This window comes from Equus przewalskii, chromosome 3, assembly GCF_037783145.1.
Source record: "Equus przewalskii isolate Varuska chromosome 3, EquPr2, whole genome shotgun sequence".
NCBI classification, from domain to species: domain Eukaryota; kingdom Metazoa; phylum Chordata; class Mammalia; order Perissodactyla; family Equidae; genus Equus; species Equus przewalskii.
Genome location: NC_091833.1, coordinates 254929 through 271265, shown reverse-complemented (window position 1 = coordinate 271265; position 16337 = coordinate 254929).

Below are 16337 nucleotides of genomic sequence, written 5' to 3'. Positions count from 1 at the left end.
GCCAGCCCTCAGAGTCAGGGAGAGCCACCCAACTGAGCAGGGATGATGAGAAATATTCGTAAATAACCACAGAGCAGAACAGAAAGTGAGAGGGTCTTCCGAGAAGAGCACATGGGCGCTGTGGGGCTGCAGGAAGAGACAGATGACCTCCCAGAACATCAAATTGTGGGGACCTGGAATTGGCCACCCCAAGATATGTCTCTTTGGCATCAGGATTATTTGAGGCTGATTGCTTTTGATAAACTGGGACAGGGAAGGAGGCTCTGAGGAATGGAATTTGCCCTTTGTTGGGACACCTTTGCATTTGTAGGGTAAATCTCTATCTGTAGGGGGTGCCTCCCTCTCTGTACCAGGAAGAAGAAGGGAGATGGCCTTCTCTCTGGAAGCTCTTAATCAATACCAAAGGCAAGGACTTAAATCTGCATTTTATTGTGCTCCTCTGGTAACCTCCTGTAACTAACTTCCCTCCCCCTCCCAACTTTGGCATTTCTTTAAGGATTAAGCATCTTTCCTTAGGCTAGGAACTGATTGCTGCACTCACCTGTGACCGCCCAGCTCCAGACAATCCACTTGCCTCCTGCTACGCCCTCGGAGATAGCAGTCCACTACCTGCTGTGTCCATCAAGCTCTGTGCCCGACAGGGCAATCTTGTGACTATTGTGGGAGGGACATTTCAGTCACATGTGAAACACCCTGTTTGGGGGTACATAACCACTCTGTGCACCCCACTTCTTGGGTGCCCTTTCTTCCTTCGGGAAGAAAGGCCCCGGGCCATGGTTCCTCATAAAACTTTGTTTAATTTTCTCTTGCTATTCTGTCTCATGTGAATTTAATTCATTCTCTGGCCAGACGAACCCACATTTGGGAAGAGGAAATGTCTTCCTCCCCTACAAAATTATGCTCAGGCTAGGTGCTTGGGTGACTCAAAGGTAACTCTTAGTGCCTCGCTCCTAAGGACGCTTGGGAGCTGGGTAGAAGTTAGTGCTCTTGGTAATCAAATGCCTTGGCTAATGGTCCAGGGCAGTGATTCTAAAGTGTTGACCAAGGAGCCTCTGAGTATTTGCTCAAAATGCAGATTCCAGAGCCTTGCTCTAGACTTTCTGGTCCTGAAACTCCAGGCGTGGGTTTGCCCAGGGATTTTCCTTTAGGCAGGATTCTGATGTGCCCTGAAGTCTGAGAACCACAGGTGCAGGGCAAGGCTGGGCGGCATCATGGTGGGAAAAGCCCGGATCAGGGAGTTCTGAATTCTGGTTCCAAATTTGTCACTAATTTGACGTGTGATCTTGAGCCAACGCTCTCACCCCTGCTTGGGCCTTAGCCTCCTCAGCCACAGAACTACCTGTATTTCCACCTGATTTCTGAGAACTGGCTTTTCTGAGAGCTTGAAGACATCCCAGCCTCCCCTTCCAACCCAACTGCCATGCCTAGTGACAGCTGCAGCCTCTGCTCACTGAGCCTCAGTTTCCTTACTTTTCAGGGAAGTAAGGGCAGTATCTGTGTCAGAGGGTTGCTGAGAGGATTAAAATGATATTTTAAAATTTATTTTTCTTATGGATATTTGGGTAGATTAGAAAGTCTGAAGGGATAAACACTCTATTGTTAGTGGTGGTTATCTTTAAGTGGTGGGATTATTGATGACTAATTTTTCTTTTTGACTAATGTTTTAAAACATAGTAATAAAAAACTTTAAAAAGTTAAAAACATATAAACACGGAATTACCATTTGATCCAGTAATCACATCTGGGTGTATACGCGAAGGATTTGAAGGCAGGTATTTGTACATCGACGCTCACAGCAGCATCACAGCAGCTGAAAGGTAGAAACAGCGCAAATGTCCAGCAACAGGTGGCTGGGTAACAAGGTACGATGAAATAGTATTCAGCCTTTACAGGGAAGGAAATTCTGATACATGCTACAACGTACAGGAAACTTAAAGACGTGCTAAGTGAAAAGGGCAAAGGCAAATTATGCAAGCACAAAAGCACAAATATTGTATGATCTCACTTATAAGAGGTATGTAGAGTAGGCAAATTTATAGAGACAGAAATTACAATAGACTACCGAGGCTGGGGGAGGGGAACCAGGGGTCATGGTTTAATAGGGACAGACCTTCAGTCTGGGATGATGAGAAAGTTCTAGAGGCGGATGGTGGTGATGGTTACACAACAATGTAAATGCACTTAATGCCACTGAACATACACCTAAAAATGCTCAAAATGCTAAATTTTATGTTCTGTATATTTTACCATAATAAAAAAATGAACAAGAATTTCCTGTGTAATGCAAGAAAATTTAAAAAGGGAAACACTGTAACTCTTAGGATGGCTATGGCCTTGTTTTAGACACCGCTACTGAGCTGTTTCTGGGCATCAGGACACATTTGCTCCAGCTTCTCTCTCCCTCTGTCTCTGCCACGTACCACTCAGCTCCCATCCTTGCTCCTCATGTTTTCCTTTCTAAAAATGGGCCTCATTTCTTTTAAAGTCGGGCTTGGGTTTTTAGGGGAAAGTTATGGGGCTTCATTAAGATCCCACCTGCTCTGAGACTCTGAAGCAAATTATTGCCTCTCTAAGAAGCACGTGTCAGTTGAGGTGAGCTAACAGCCAGGACACAGTATCAGTAAGCTTTCAAAACGACGTGCAAAGTGGGTTAAAGACTGACGTGATACAAAACCAAGCTCGACACAGGCGACTGGCACGTTCACCGTAAGCGTAATTTATGAGGATTTAGACTGAAAACGGCATTTCACAAAGGCAGGATTACAGTTCCGTATTACATTGATGACATTTCAAAGCAGAAGCAGGCACATTGTGGTCTTAGCAGCCGACTTGACAAAATCTGGCAGCGCTGGAGAATGAGGAGAGGAAAACGTCGAGGAGCGGCGGCGCAGGGGCCGCGTGGAAGCTGCGGGAGTGAACACAGGGTCTTTGATTCGGCGTGTGTGTTGCTCCTTGCAGGCCTAGGAGGAATCTTGGCCCTTACCCCTGCCGTGCGGGACATTTGGGAAAGACTTCAGAAACGTCCCAAGGGGCTCTTGTGAAGAGATCCTAGGCAGCAAACTCAATGACTTTAGCTATTCAGGCCCTAAACCCGACCAAATATTAAGCAATGGCTCAAATCAATATTCCTAGCTGGTTTTCCAAGTTTTCCCAGATATTTTCTTCATGAAGCCACAGAATCTTTCACCAGAGAACCTTGCAAAATAGTTTTGGGACCTAGGAACTTAGAAAAAATATTTATGAAATACCGTAATCCCTTAGGCTTTGGAGTTCTTATTTATTCTTTTAATTTTTAAATTCTAGTTCTTATTCATTCTTCAGGCCCCTCTGTGTTTTAAGAAAGCACATCTGTTTCTTATTTTATGCCTGGGGTAATGGGCACAAATATTTACCTAGAATATTATTTATGATTTGAGTTTAGCACCAGGGTGGCCTGGCACAGAGCTTTCTTTATTAATAACAGTATTATTAAGATTATAGCTACTATTTATTAAGCATTTTTAAAGTGTTGGGTACTGGGCTAAGCACTTTACTGCAGCATCTCTTACAAGCCTCAGAATGACCCTATGACATACTTACTACTACAATCCCCATTACATAAATAGGAAAACCAACGCTCAGAGAGATTGGGCCACTTATCACAATCACAGAGCTAATAAGGGGCTGAGCTGAGACTCGAACTTAGAACCTCAAAGGTTAAAGGCTCAGTCCCATGGGGCCAGTCCTGAGGCATAGTAGTTGGGTTCAGCGGAGTCCACTTCGGCAGCCTGGGTTGGCAGGTTCAGGGTCAGGGCATGGACCTACACCACACATCAGCCATGTTGTGGCGGGGACCCACACATAAAAAGTGGAGGAAGATTGACACAGATGTTAATTCAGGGCTAATCTTCCTCACCAAAAAAAAAAAAAAAGAAGAAGAAGAAGGTTAAAGACTCTGTCCTACAAGACTGTCCTGACTTCTGACATCAGTCACTAGTGAAGTTCCCAAGCTACCCATGCTTCTGCCCAGATAACTACAAACTCAATGATTCCTATGACACCCCCACCCCAACCCCCTGCTCAAGTTCAATAATTCTCTAGAGTGACTCACAGAACTCAGGAAAGTCCTATATTTATGATTAAAATTTGATTATAAAGGACACAACTCAGGAGAAGCCAAATGAAAGGGATGCATAAGGCAAGGTATGAGGGGGCAGGGGCACAGAGCTTCCATGCCCTTCTCTGGGAATGCCATCCTCCCAGCATGTTCAGATATTCACCAACCCATAAGCTCCCCAAACCTTTGTTCAAGAGTTTGTATCAAGGTTTCATTATGTAGGCATGATTGATTGCATCACTGCCATTGATGATTGAACTCAATCTCTGGACTCATTCACCTCCCTGGAGTTGGGAGATGGGGCTGAAAGTTCCAATCCTCTAATCAGGTACATGGTCAACCCCTCCCTTGAAACTATCTAAGGGCTCACCTTGTTAGCATAAACTCAAATATAGTTAAAAGAGGCTCATTATGAATAACAAAAGACACTCCTATCACTCAGGAAATTCCAAGGTTTTAGGAACTCTGTGCCAGGAACTGGGGAAAAAAACAAATGTATTTTTATTATACCACAACAGCATATAGTTGAATCCTGTTTTTTAAAAGCTATTCTGCCAGTCTATGTCTTTTGATTGGGGAGTTTAACCCATTTATATTTAATTACTGATAGGAAAGGACTTACTATTGCCGTTTTGTTTTCTGTATGTCATGATTTTTCTGTCCCTCATTTCCTCCATTACTGCCCTCTAACGTGTTTAGTTGATTTTTTAGTGACATGATTTGGTTCCCTTCTCATTTACTTTTGTGTGTGTTCTATAAATATTTTCTTTATGGTTTCCATGGGGATTGCATATAACAACCTGATATTATAGCGATCTATTTTAAACTGATACAAACTTAACTTTAACCACATACAAAAACTATTCCTTTATAGCTCCACCTTCCCACACTTTCTGTTATTAATGTCACAAATTACATATAGATTTATAATTATTTTTTATGCTTTTGTCTTTTAAATCCTGTAGAAGAACAAAAAGTGTAGTTACAAACCAAAATTATAGAATGTTGGTTTTAATATTTGTCCACTTCTTTATCTTTACTGGAGAACTTTATATTTTTGTATGGCTTCAAGTTATTGTCTAGCATGCTTTCATTTCAACTTGAAGGACTCCCGTTAGCATTTCTTGTGGGGCAGGTCTAGTGGTAATGAGCTCCCTCAGCTTTTGCTTACCTGGATATGTCTTAATTTCTCCCTTGGTTTTGAAGGACAGTTTTGCTAGATAAAGAATTCTCAAGGGCCAGCCCCATGGCCGAGTGGTTAAGTTCACACACTCCGCTGCGGCAGCCCAGGGTTTCACCAGTTCGAATCCTGGGTGGGGACATGGCACTGCTCCTCAGGCCATGCTGAGGCAGTGTCCCACATGCCACAACTAGAAGGACCCACAACTAAGAATATACAACTGTGTACCAGGGGGCTTTGGGGAGAAAAAGGAAAAGAAAATTAAAAATTAAAAAAAAAAATTCTCAGCTGACAGGTTTTTTATTTCAGCACTTTAAATACATCATCCTACTGCCTTCTGGTCTGCAAGGTTTCTGCTGACGAGTCCTCTGATAGTCTTATCACGAATATCTTGTAGTTGATGAGTTGCTTCTTTCTTGCTGCTTTAAAAATTCTCTCTTCGACTTTGTCTTTCAATAGTTTGATTATAATGTGTCTCAGTGTGGATATGATATCTTTGGCTTTATCCTAGTTGAGAGTTCATCGAGCTTCTTGAATTTGTATATTCATGTCTTTCCTCAAATTTGAGAAGTTTTCAGCCATTATTTCTTCACATGAGCTCTCTGCTCCTTTCTCTCTCTCTCTCTCTCTCTCTCTCTCTCTCGTCTCCTTCTGAGACTCCCATAATGCTAGTCCACTTGATGGTGTCCCATAAGTCCCTTAAGCTCTGTTCACATCATTCTTTTTTTCTTTTTGCTACCCAGAATTGATAATTTCAAATGATCTGTCTTCAAATTCACTCTTTCTTTCTTCTGCCTGTTCAAGTCTGCTGTGAATTCCTCTAGTGAAATTTTCAGTTCACTTATGGTATTTTTCAGCCTCAGAATTTCTGTTTGGTTCTTTTTGTAATTTCTGTCTCTTTGTTGGTATTCTTATTTTGTTCATATGTAATTTTCCTGATTTCCTTTATCTCTTTGAGCATATTTAGGGCATTTGTTTTAAAGTCCTTGTCTAGGGTCCGGCCTGATGGTGCAGCAGTTAAGTGTGCACGTTCTGCTTCAGTGGCCCGGGGTTCACTGGTTCGGATCCTGGGTGCAGACATGGAACCATGTGGTAAGCCATGCTGTGGTAGGCCTCCCACATAGAAAGTAGAGGAAGATGGGCATGAATGTTAGCTCAGGGCCAGTCTTCCTCAGCAAAAAGAGGAGGATTGGCAGCCTTTAGCTCAGGGCTAATCTTCCTCAGGAAAAAAATAATAAATAAATAAAGCCCTTGTCTAGTAAGTCCAAAGTCTATGTTTCTTCAGGAATTGTTTCTGGAGATCTATTTTGTTCCTTTGGGTAGGCCATGTTTTCATGTTTTCTTTGTATGCCTTGTGACCTTTGGTTCAAAACTTGGCATTTGAAAAAACAAGCACCTCTCCCAGTCTTTGCAGACTGGCTCTGTACAGTGAAAGACCTTCACTAGTCAGCCCGGTGTGAAGGCTTAAGGTCTCCTAGGGACTTTTCTGGGCATTGGCCTTTCCTGCACCTGTCTATGTGCTTTTCCCCCAATTCTCCCATACACACGGCAGGTTTTAAGTGTCTTAATTTTCCTAAGAGTCTCACTCCTGTTTTTAAAAGGGTCTTAGCTCTTCCACTGTCTTCCTCAATCAGTATCTCTCGCCCCATGCATGTCTGGGTTTGTAGTCTCCTTTTGGCTGTCACGAGCCATTCCCACTGCTTCCCACAGCTTCCCCTAGCCTGAGATCTGAGCTGTGCCATGTGTGGCTATCTGAGCTCCAAGTTAGGTGACACAGGGACCAATCAGACAGCTCCCACACAGATTAAAATGTTGAAAATTAGGTCCACTCTACTCTCTCTGGTTCATGGAAGAAAACTGGGGACTGGGCTGCTACTTTGCCTAAACCACTCTGTGCCACACTAAGGAAGGGGTGGGCAGTGGCAAGTAAAAACACCATGAAACTTCCTTCCATTTTGAATGTGACTTTTTCTTAATTGGACGTTTGCTTGGTTGTTGTAGAGCTTTGACTGATTTCCAGAGCTCTTATTAAGTTATTTTAGCTAGTGTCTAGTTGTTTATTTAATGTTTCCTTGGGGGAGTTGAGGGCCTAGATCTTCCTAGTCTGCCATCTTGCCAATGTCACTCTAAGCATCTTTTTAATAATGCCTGACCATAGTCAATTCTCTGTGGTCTCCACCAGGTAGGTAACAAGTGAAATGGGATAAGCCAGGGCCTGGTAAAGACACCAGGGATGTTGGTGTCTTTAATTCCTCCATGCTGAAAGAAGACCAAAATGTCAGAGCCAAAAGGGCTCTTGTCATTATCCAGCGGCTTCCCTTCTCCCTGTGAAGATAGGGACCAGTGGGGGTTTTTACTGCTGCCCAGACCATCGGCCAATTGGGATCTGAAATGAAGTGTTTCTCTCTCCCTTCCCAGGAATAAAGTTAGCTGCCCGCATTGAAAACAGCTTTAAAATTTTCTGTGTGCTTTCTCTTTGGTCCTCTCATTCAGTTTTCCAACCACCCTGAAAGGTGAGTGCGATTAACCTGTTGTGCAGATGAGGAAACTGGGACTGAGAGATCTTGAGATTTCTTCTAGGTCACGTGGGTTATCTAGTGGCAGAGTCAGAGTTTCCAATTTGAAAGCTATGTCTGTGCCATGTGATCAACTCTAATTCTGCCCATGGCTGAAGTCACATATCCAGTGTGGAGTCACATTCTCTGCCTCCATGGACAAAGGGCGTGCTTCCTCCTCATAAAGGTGACAGGGTGAGGGATTGGGGAGGCCAGATTCCAGAACGTGAAAGGAGTTCGGACCCTTTAGGACCATTGCTGATGGAAGATCCAGCAGGGATGCAAGTTCCAGTTGGAGGAGGATAGGGGCTGCTGCTCACAGGCTCCTTCCTTATAAGTGCAAAGAAAGGTGTCAGCTCTTAAGCTAAGATCACCATTCACAAGGAGAAACTTGAAGTATTTCTATACCTGGATAACCAGAACGGTGGCCTTCCAGCTTCAAGGCCCTGGTTCTATGCCTTCAGACTCTCTTTCTTCCTCGGATTCAGGTGCTGTGCTTGCTGGATTAGATATTGAGAGACAATTTGGTCCCCTTTTTCACTGCCTTAGGATGCAGAGAACAGAGGCTCTTGGCTTTTGAAAAGTTTGGGGAAACAGAGCAGAGAAAAATAATATATATGAGCAAAAGGCAAATGTTACAAAGAGCTGATGATCTTGTACTAGTCTGGAGCACCCAAGTCCCTGCTGTGGTCGGGGCCTCGCAGAAGTCAAGAAAGGCTCCAGCCACTCCATTGCTCAGGGGTCACTTTAATTAAGGGCGGAAAAAGGCCAAAGCAGGGTACCACAATTGTGATATCTTTTTATTTATTGATATATTTAATAAATTTTTTTATATAAAATTTTTCAAACTCACAGCAAAGTCGGACACCCATATACCCACAAACTAGATTCAACAATTGTTACCGTTTTTGCCATATTTGCTTCATCTATATACAATACACTTCATCAAATCAAAGATGCCATTGATTGTAAGACACTTCATTTTATATAACGATAAGAAAGAGAAAACACTACCATTTAATTGTTAAGACACCACCAATTTCTAAGATGCATTCCATTTTCAGGGTAAAGAAAAAAACGTGTGTCTAAAGAGTATGTGTTACATAACTCCATTATATGAACTTCTGGATCAGGCAAAGCTAGTCTACGGTGAAAGATCATTAGAACAGTGGTTCTCTCAGCCGGAGGCAGGAGAGAGGATTGACTGGGAAGAGGCAGGAGAAAATTTTCTGGGGAAAATATTCTGTATTTTGATAAAATAATGACATTTGTCAAAACTCATTTAACTATAATACTTAAGATCTGAATATAATGCATAATACTGTATGTATTATACTTCAATTAAAAAATTAAAATAACAAAATATGACTTGGAATCAATTTTTTTTGCTAGAGCATTTTAAAGTAGATTATAGTAAATTCTTCAGCATGTGTGTCCAAAAAATAAGAATATTCTACTCCACAACTACAATATCATTATCTCATGCATAAATACAATACCGTTATATCATACCTAAAAATTGAACAATAATTCTCTAATATCACCCTTAGTCCATATTCAAATTTCTCTGAGTGTAATTGTCTATTTTATTTTATTTTTATTGTTTTTAAAATTTCTATTATAAAATGAAACACATATACAGAAAGCCACACCAAACATACGTATAGCTTGGTGAATTATTGTAAGGTGAACACTCATAACCACCACTCAGGACCAGAGATAGAACTTTGCAGCCACCCCAGAAGCCATCTACATGCCTCCTCTCAATCACAATGACCCCTTTTTCAAAGGGGCCACAATTCTGAACAAGATTCCCTGAGTTTTTGGATGTTGATAACAGGTTGTTGGTTTCTGTGACTTCTATGCTCAGTTCAATTGGATATAAAATCTTTGGCTCACATTTTCTTTGCTTGATATCTTAATTATATGACTATTTTCTTCTAGCACAAACCATTGCTGTTGAAAGTCTAATGAAAATCTAATTTTCTTTCTGTTATAATTCACTTGGCCTTTTTGTCTAGATGCAAAAACAGCCAATTTCACTCTTTAAATGTCTTGGTGTTGGCCACTGTGGGTCAGTATTTTGGGTATAAGGTATGCCTTTTCAATATCTAATTTCAGATCTTTATTTCAAGAAATTTTTCTTGAATTAAAACTTTTAGTATTTGTCAAGTTGTTCCCTTGATTTGGTTTTCTTTTGTAGTTACTCCTATTGTAATGTTTTGTCACTTTCTCTCCAATCTTTTTTCTTTCTTCTTTCTTTATTTTTAATTTTAAAACTTTTGTCTTTTTTTCACCTTCTGTTTTTCATAAGGCAATATCTGCAGTATGTAGTTACTCTTGTTTTCTTTCTGGTTTAGTTTTGAAATAACTTATTTATTCCTAATTTCTCCTGAGTTTTATCACTTAATTGCCATATTTTTCTAGTTCTTTTTTTTTTTTTTTTTTGAGGAAGATCAGCCCTGAGCTAACATCTGCTGCCAATCCTCTGCTTTTTGCTGACGAAGACTGGCCCTGAGCTCACATTCATGCCCATCTTCCTCTACTTTATATGTGGGACGCCTACCACAGCATGGCGTGCCGAGTGGTGCCATGTCCACACCCAGGATCCAAACTGGCGAACCCCAGGCCGCCGAAGCGGAACGTACGAACTTAACCGCTGTACCACTGGGCCGGCCCCTGTACTTTTCCGGTTCTGATTTATGTTATTCTTTGACATCTTGTACCTTTTCAAGTGTCTTTTAGTTGGTTGTGAAATATTAGTTTATACTGTTGATCAGTTTTGCGGCAGGGAACTCAGTCGACTGGCTTTAAGAGTCCATGTTGCCTACACTGCTCCAGCCCCCTCAGAGCTGATCAGAGACCCCATGGACTCAGTCGATAATGGCCAAACCCCTGTCATTTCAACTGCCTTCCCATGAACACTTCTTTTGCTGGCCCATCAGATGCCCTGTTTCTTCCCTCTGCTGTCCCCTGTGTAAATATGGATGTCACGCAGGTCTTATAGTGCTGCTGGTGGTGGTCCTCACTCTCTTATATTTAGGAGTTTTGGGGGGACACCTTATTATCTGGCCTTGCTGTAGATGTTGGCCATAGTTTTTGGTTTTACTATCTAGGTGCTCTGTGTTTTTTGTTTCTTTGTTTCTTTTTTGATGGGGAGAAGATTCAGGGAGAATAAGAAACTATGACACCGCTATGTCTTTTCAGAATTCTCAGGGAGGGAAAGGGAGCCAGGTCAGCTCAGGAAGCAAACTGTTTTATTTGCTCCCATGGCCGGGCCAGGACCGGACCGTGTGCCATGTTCCTGAACCACGGTTAGGTGTGAATAGAAGATGGTTCCCAGAAAGCAAGCTGTATTTTTTAATCCTATACCAAAGAAGCAGAAACACAACAGATGTTCACTACAGTGTTTCGTATAAGGTTTCATTTGAGGGGTTCCAAGCATTAAAAAAAACAGTATGATAACATGCATCCAAAATAATCCAATTACATGGCTTATCCTTTAACTATCTATTTTAAAGTTAACTTTTAACTATATGAATAATTTACAAACACATTTCTTTGTAAGAGAGGAACACACTGGAAAAGGCTAAAGTCCTCTTTGGCCACTCCTCACTGACCCGGGTCCCCCGGCTATTTTTTGATGCCTGGCTAACTTCACCCCATCTTCACAAGACTTCTCATCCATGACTCTGGCCTGCTGAGGGGGCATTTAAAGTCGCTTTAACATTAACCAGAGGGAATGCAATTTTGCAAGTGAATCCATTAACAGCTATTTTGGGGGATTATCTATGTTGTTTTTGTCTTCCATTTGTGCAAAAATGTAAAACTTGAGAAGGGTTGACAATTTTAGAAACTTGACTGTTTCTCTGTTCTTCAGCTTGGTGAGGGCCCTCAGTCATGGTTTCGTCTTTGATCAGCAAGCTTACCATCATAGCATTGATAACTAATGGGCTTTCGGGTTGAGCTTTCACAAGGTTTATTGAGATTATTTTCGTTAGGATGCATTGTGATTCAAGTTGCAGAAAACCAGGCTCACATTGACTTTTAAAGAGGGATATATTGGCACTTCAGGAGTCGCTGAATTCAGGGCTCTCAAATCGGGTCATGGCCATATGCCCTGCCCAACTGCAGGGGGCCCATTATACTGTATGGCACAAGCCCTGCACTGTGTGCACTCTTGGCCGTGCCCCTGGAATCCTGTGCTGTGGGTCCCTCTCTTCGTTCTGCTTTCCTTGTTCGTTGACTCCTCCTCAGCAGCCTCCCTTCACAGCAGTACAAGAACAGTAGCAGCTTTTCTCCCACCTGCTCCCATCACCAAAACCAGGAGAGAATGGAAGACTTCTTTCTCCCCAGGAGCCCCAGGAAAAGTGCCCCATGGCTCCCTGGCTCTGATTAGGTCACAGGCCCAGCCCTGAGCCAATTATTGAGGTCGGGGGAATGCTGATGTGCCGATTGGCTCATGCCTGGTCAAGGTAGCCGCTTCTTCAGAGCTTCTTGAATGAAGTGGAAGGAGGAGGGAATCAGTCATGGTTAAGAGAGTGGCGCTGTGACAAGGGACAGCTCAGCCTGGCTTAGATGGCACCCCCCTCTTACAAGACAGCATATCACGGTGGTTGAGGGTGTGGACTGTGGAGCCAAATGGCCTTGGTTCTGATATTGGCTTTACCATTTAAGGGTTGTATTACCCTGGGCAGTTCCCAAACATCTTGGGGCCTCAGCTTCCTCATCTGAAAAGTGGGGGATGATAGCATACCCCCCATAAGATTGTTGTGACATAAAATTGACTAAATATGCGCAAAACACTTAGAGCGGTGATTGGTATGGGATGAGATCTAGATAAGTCTTTGCCATTATTGATAGAGATTAAATGATCCTGGGGAGAGTGTAGGGGAAACGCTCTGTACAGCAAGCACTGAATAAAGGGTAGGATTCCTTTGGCCTAAGACTGTGAGATCCAGTGACTGGACTACTCCCTTTCATCAGCTCATCCTTCTTGGCATGCAGTAAGCATTTGCATGCTGCGCTGCGGTTCGCATTGAGGAGCTCTGGGGACGAGGGCACAATTGTTGGAATGCCATTAAGGACAACCTATGGTGAGATTTAATTCACAAAAATTGTCCTAGAACTTTAGACTCTGATTCATGATTCCACTGACAGCTTCAGTTTGTGACCCAACACGCTGATTTATAAACCATTTCTAGCTCTCCTCTTCACTTCGTGCAGCCATCCCGCAGATGACTTCAGCTGCAAGTAGAGGGGAAGCTGGGGACTGCGATTGAACTTTGCAATGAAGCGTTAACTGTCCTTCTGAACAGTGCTTTCTTCATAAATCCCAGGTCTCAAACATGGCAATTAAGAGAAGCCTGAGAAACAAAAGAGGCTTGTGTTCCAGCCTTCTTGTCCAACTGCTCACTGTTGAATCCTCTGTGCCTGTGTCTTGGCATCTGATTTCCGTCAACAGTCTCCTCCCACCCCTTTCTTAGTAACAAGCTCAGATCCTGGCAGCAAATGGCACGTGAAGCTGGGCACATTTTATTCCACATAGACAAGGTTATATAAATCTTCCTGTTTTAAAGTAATTTCTTTTGCCCTTTATTTCCTTTCTGTACCTTTAGGAGTCTGCTTGGATTCCTAATAGGCCACATCCCTGGCTGGCTTTGTTCTCTGTTTCAAGTGAAACATGTTGATTCCCGTGATCTTTGTCCAGACATTCACATGTTTATCGAGGGCCTACTACGTGGCAGTCACCCTCCCAGGTGCTGAGGTCATCAGACAGCTTGTCCATATTCTTTTAAGCCAGTTTTTTGTCCAAAAAATTCTACTTTTGACATTGCCCCCTTTAATTTTCTTTCTATTTTTAAAGAAAGGCATTGGCTTAGCTGAAAGACCTAGTCCAGGGTACTTACCCCCGTTCCAAAGGGGTAATGCCATGAGACTGAGGCTAAGTGCCCCCAATATGCCAGGCTGGTCACATTTCCTGCTCTCCCACGAGCTTCGGAGGCGTCCTCCTTCCCTCTTGCTTGTGCCGTCTCGCTCCCCAAAGCGAGGCCAGCGTCATGACTCTTCAGGGAAACTCCCCTGATCCCTCTGGTTTGTAGATGCTCCTCCCCCAGGCTCCCTGAGCCCACCGTTCTTGGAGAAAGCATTGCAGTTGCAATGTGAGCATTGATTTACTTGTCTGTCTCCCTCACTAGGGTAGAAGCAGGGCAGGGACCATGTCTGATTGGACTTACTATCCCCACTGTCTAATAGAAAAGTATGAAAAGAATGAATGAACGAATATGTACTGAGTACCTACTATGTACCAGTCTCTGTACTAGGGTCTAGTGACACCAAAATCTTGTCTCCTTGAAGATTACAATCTAATAGAAAGATACACACCAGGTAAATAATCACATGTCACTACATAATCTTGAACTGATCAGTGCGTTGAAGGAAAAGAACAGGATGGTAGCAGGTTGAGTGGTGGGAGGACCCAGAGGTTGGATGAGCAGGACTCTTACCTGGGTAGGAATGGAGAGGGAGAGCTGGAGGTGCTTTGAGGCAGGAGACCCCGAGGGGTGCTGAATGAGTCAATGGATAAGTGAGTGAGTGGAAGAGGAAAGGAAACCAGCTGCCTGGTCGTCATGGGCATCTGCTGCCTTGGCTTGTCCTGTGTCCCTTCTTCAGGTGACAGTACCCTGATTTCTTTTCTTGGGAATCCAAGCCTCCCTCATTCTCATCCTGACCGATGCCTCTTTTTAGCAATGGACACTTGACATTACCAAATTGGGTATGTCATCTCCCAGGCCTCCTCCCACACAATTAGTCTGGGGATGAATTTGGACCCAAGGCCAAGTCTGGGACAGTCTTGACAGAACTATAAAGAAAGACATGCATTTCTTTCAGCACTTGGGAGTTTGTGCTCAAGAGAGAAGGGAAGAGATAGATGGAGACAAATAAATTCCTGATGATTGTTTTTGCAGCACCTGGATCCAGCCATGCCTGAAACTCATGTGGATATATTTGTGTCTAAATTCACATAAGTAAGGCTCTTAAAGCTGTTGATGAAACAATTCTCCCATCTTTTTATTTGGCTTAAGCTCATTTTCACAGGGCTTCAGTTGCTGGCAACTAAAAGTGTCTTTATTAATACAATTATTTTAACTAATGTCACTCACTTGCTAAATCCAAATGGGAGTGGGGGAGACCAGCTAAAGCAATTGTGGAGGTCCTTTGGCCAGGGGGAAGGACAGCCCAAACACACCAATATTTCCTGCACCAGGAGGCATTCTCCCTAAACCTCTATGTTCCACAACTCTTCCCAAGGCACGCAGACCCTGGGGTCTGAATCGGTGTTTGAGTATCTAGCAACAAATGCACTGAGGGAGGGCCTGTAGAGAGAGATACAAACTGGAACCTTCCCAGGTCTTGGCAGGGCAGGGAGGCCCAGGTACCCTAGGTGCTGGAAAACCACGCACTGCGACTGTGTTGGAGGAATGTGCAACAAACCTCATTTATGAGTGGAGAGCTGGCAGGTGAACTGGCTTTTGCAGAAGTGTGAATCCTGAACCTGCAGGGCCAGGCAAGCTGGGACTATCAAAGGCTTCTGTGAGCAACAGCTCTGGTGGGTCACAGCTGCCATCTAGTGCCAGATGTCACCTTTTGCAAGTTGTTTACTGGCTGTTTCCAGCTGGAAGGCCTTTTGAGGGCCAATTAGAGGCAGGAGGTCGTTACCTCTGCCTTCATTTCAGGAAAAACCTCAAAATCAGACTTTCAGTGTTATCTCTAATTTACCTTCTTATATGTACAGTCTCAGAGCCAAATTGACTGGATGGGGGAAAAGGGCAATCATGTCACAGTGTTAAACTTGTGTTTCACTCCAAAACTCTAGGGTACTATGAATTTCATAGATAAACAGATTAGATATCCAGGTAGGAATGGACGAATGGGTGGATGGATGGATAGATAGAGAGAGAGAGAGATAATTTTAAACAATAACCCTGTGATGGTTATATTTACAATTCAGGGTTCTGGCAGGAAACAGGCAGTACACTCCAAAGGGCTGACTCGGGAGAGTTTAATGAGGGCTACTCACAAAGGATCGGGAAGGGACTAAGAAACAGTCAAGATGGGAGAGGCACGCTAGAGTTAGAGACAGTAGGAAGCCACTACCGCCAGCAGGCCTGATGGAGAAAAAGACAGAGAGGCCCCAGCAGGAGCTACTCCGGAGGAGAGGACCACTTGACAGGTGCTGAGGCCTCAGCTGCTGGTTCTTGGTTGGGTTCCTGAGAAGCACACCCTAAGAGGAGGGTTTAAGTCTCAGTGATTTATTAAGGAAGCACTCCCAGCGCAGACGGGAAGTAGAGTGGGACAAACAGGGCAGAGAAGGTGAGAAAGCCAGGCGAGGCATGATTTCAGGCAAAGTCCTGGGGATGGTAGCTTCAGCCTGATCCTGGAAGGGAACTTCGGAGGGTCGATCCTGTCTCAGAAGGTCTGCCTGGAGGCAGAGGCTTAGCAGTGA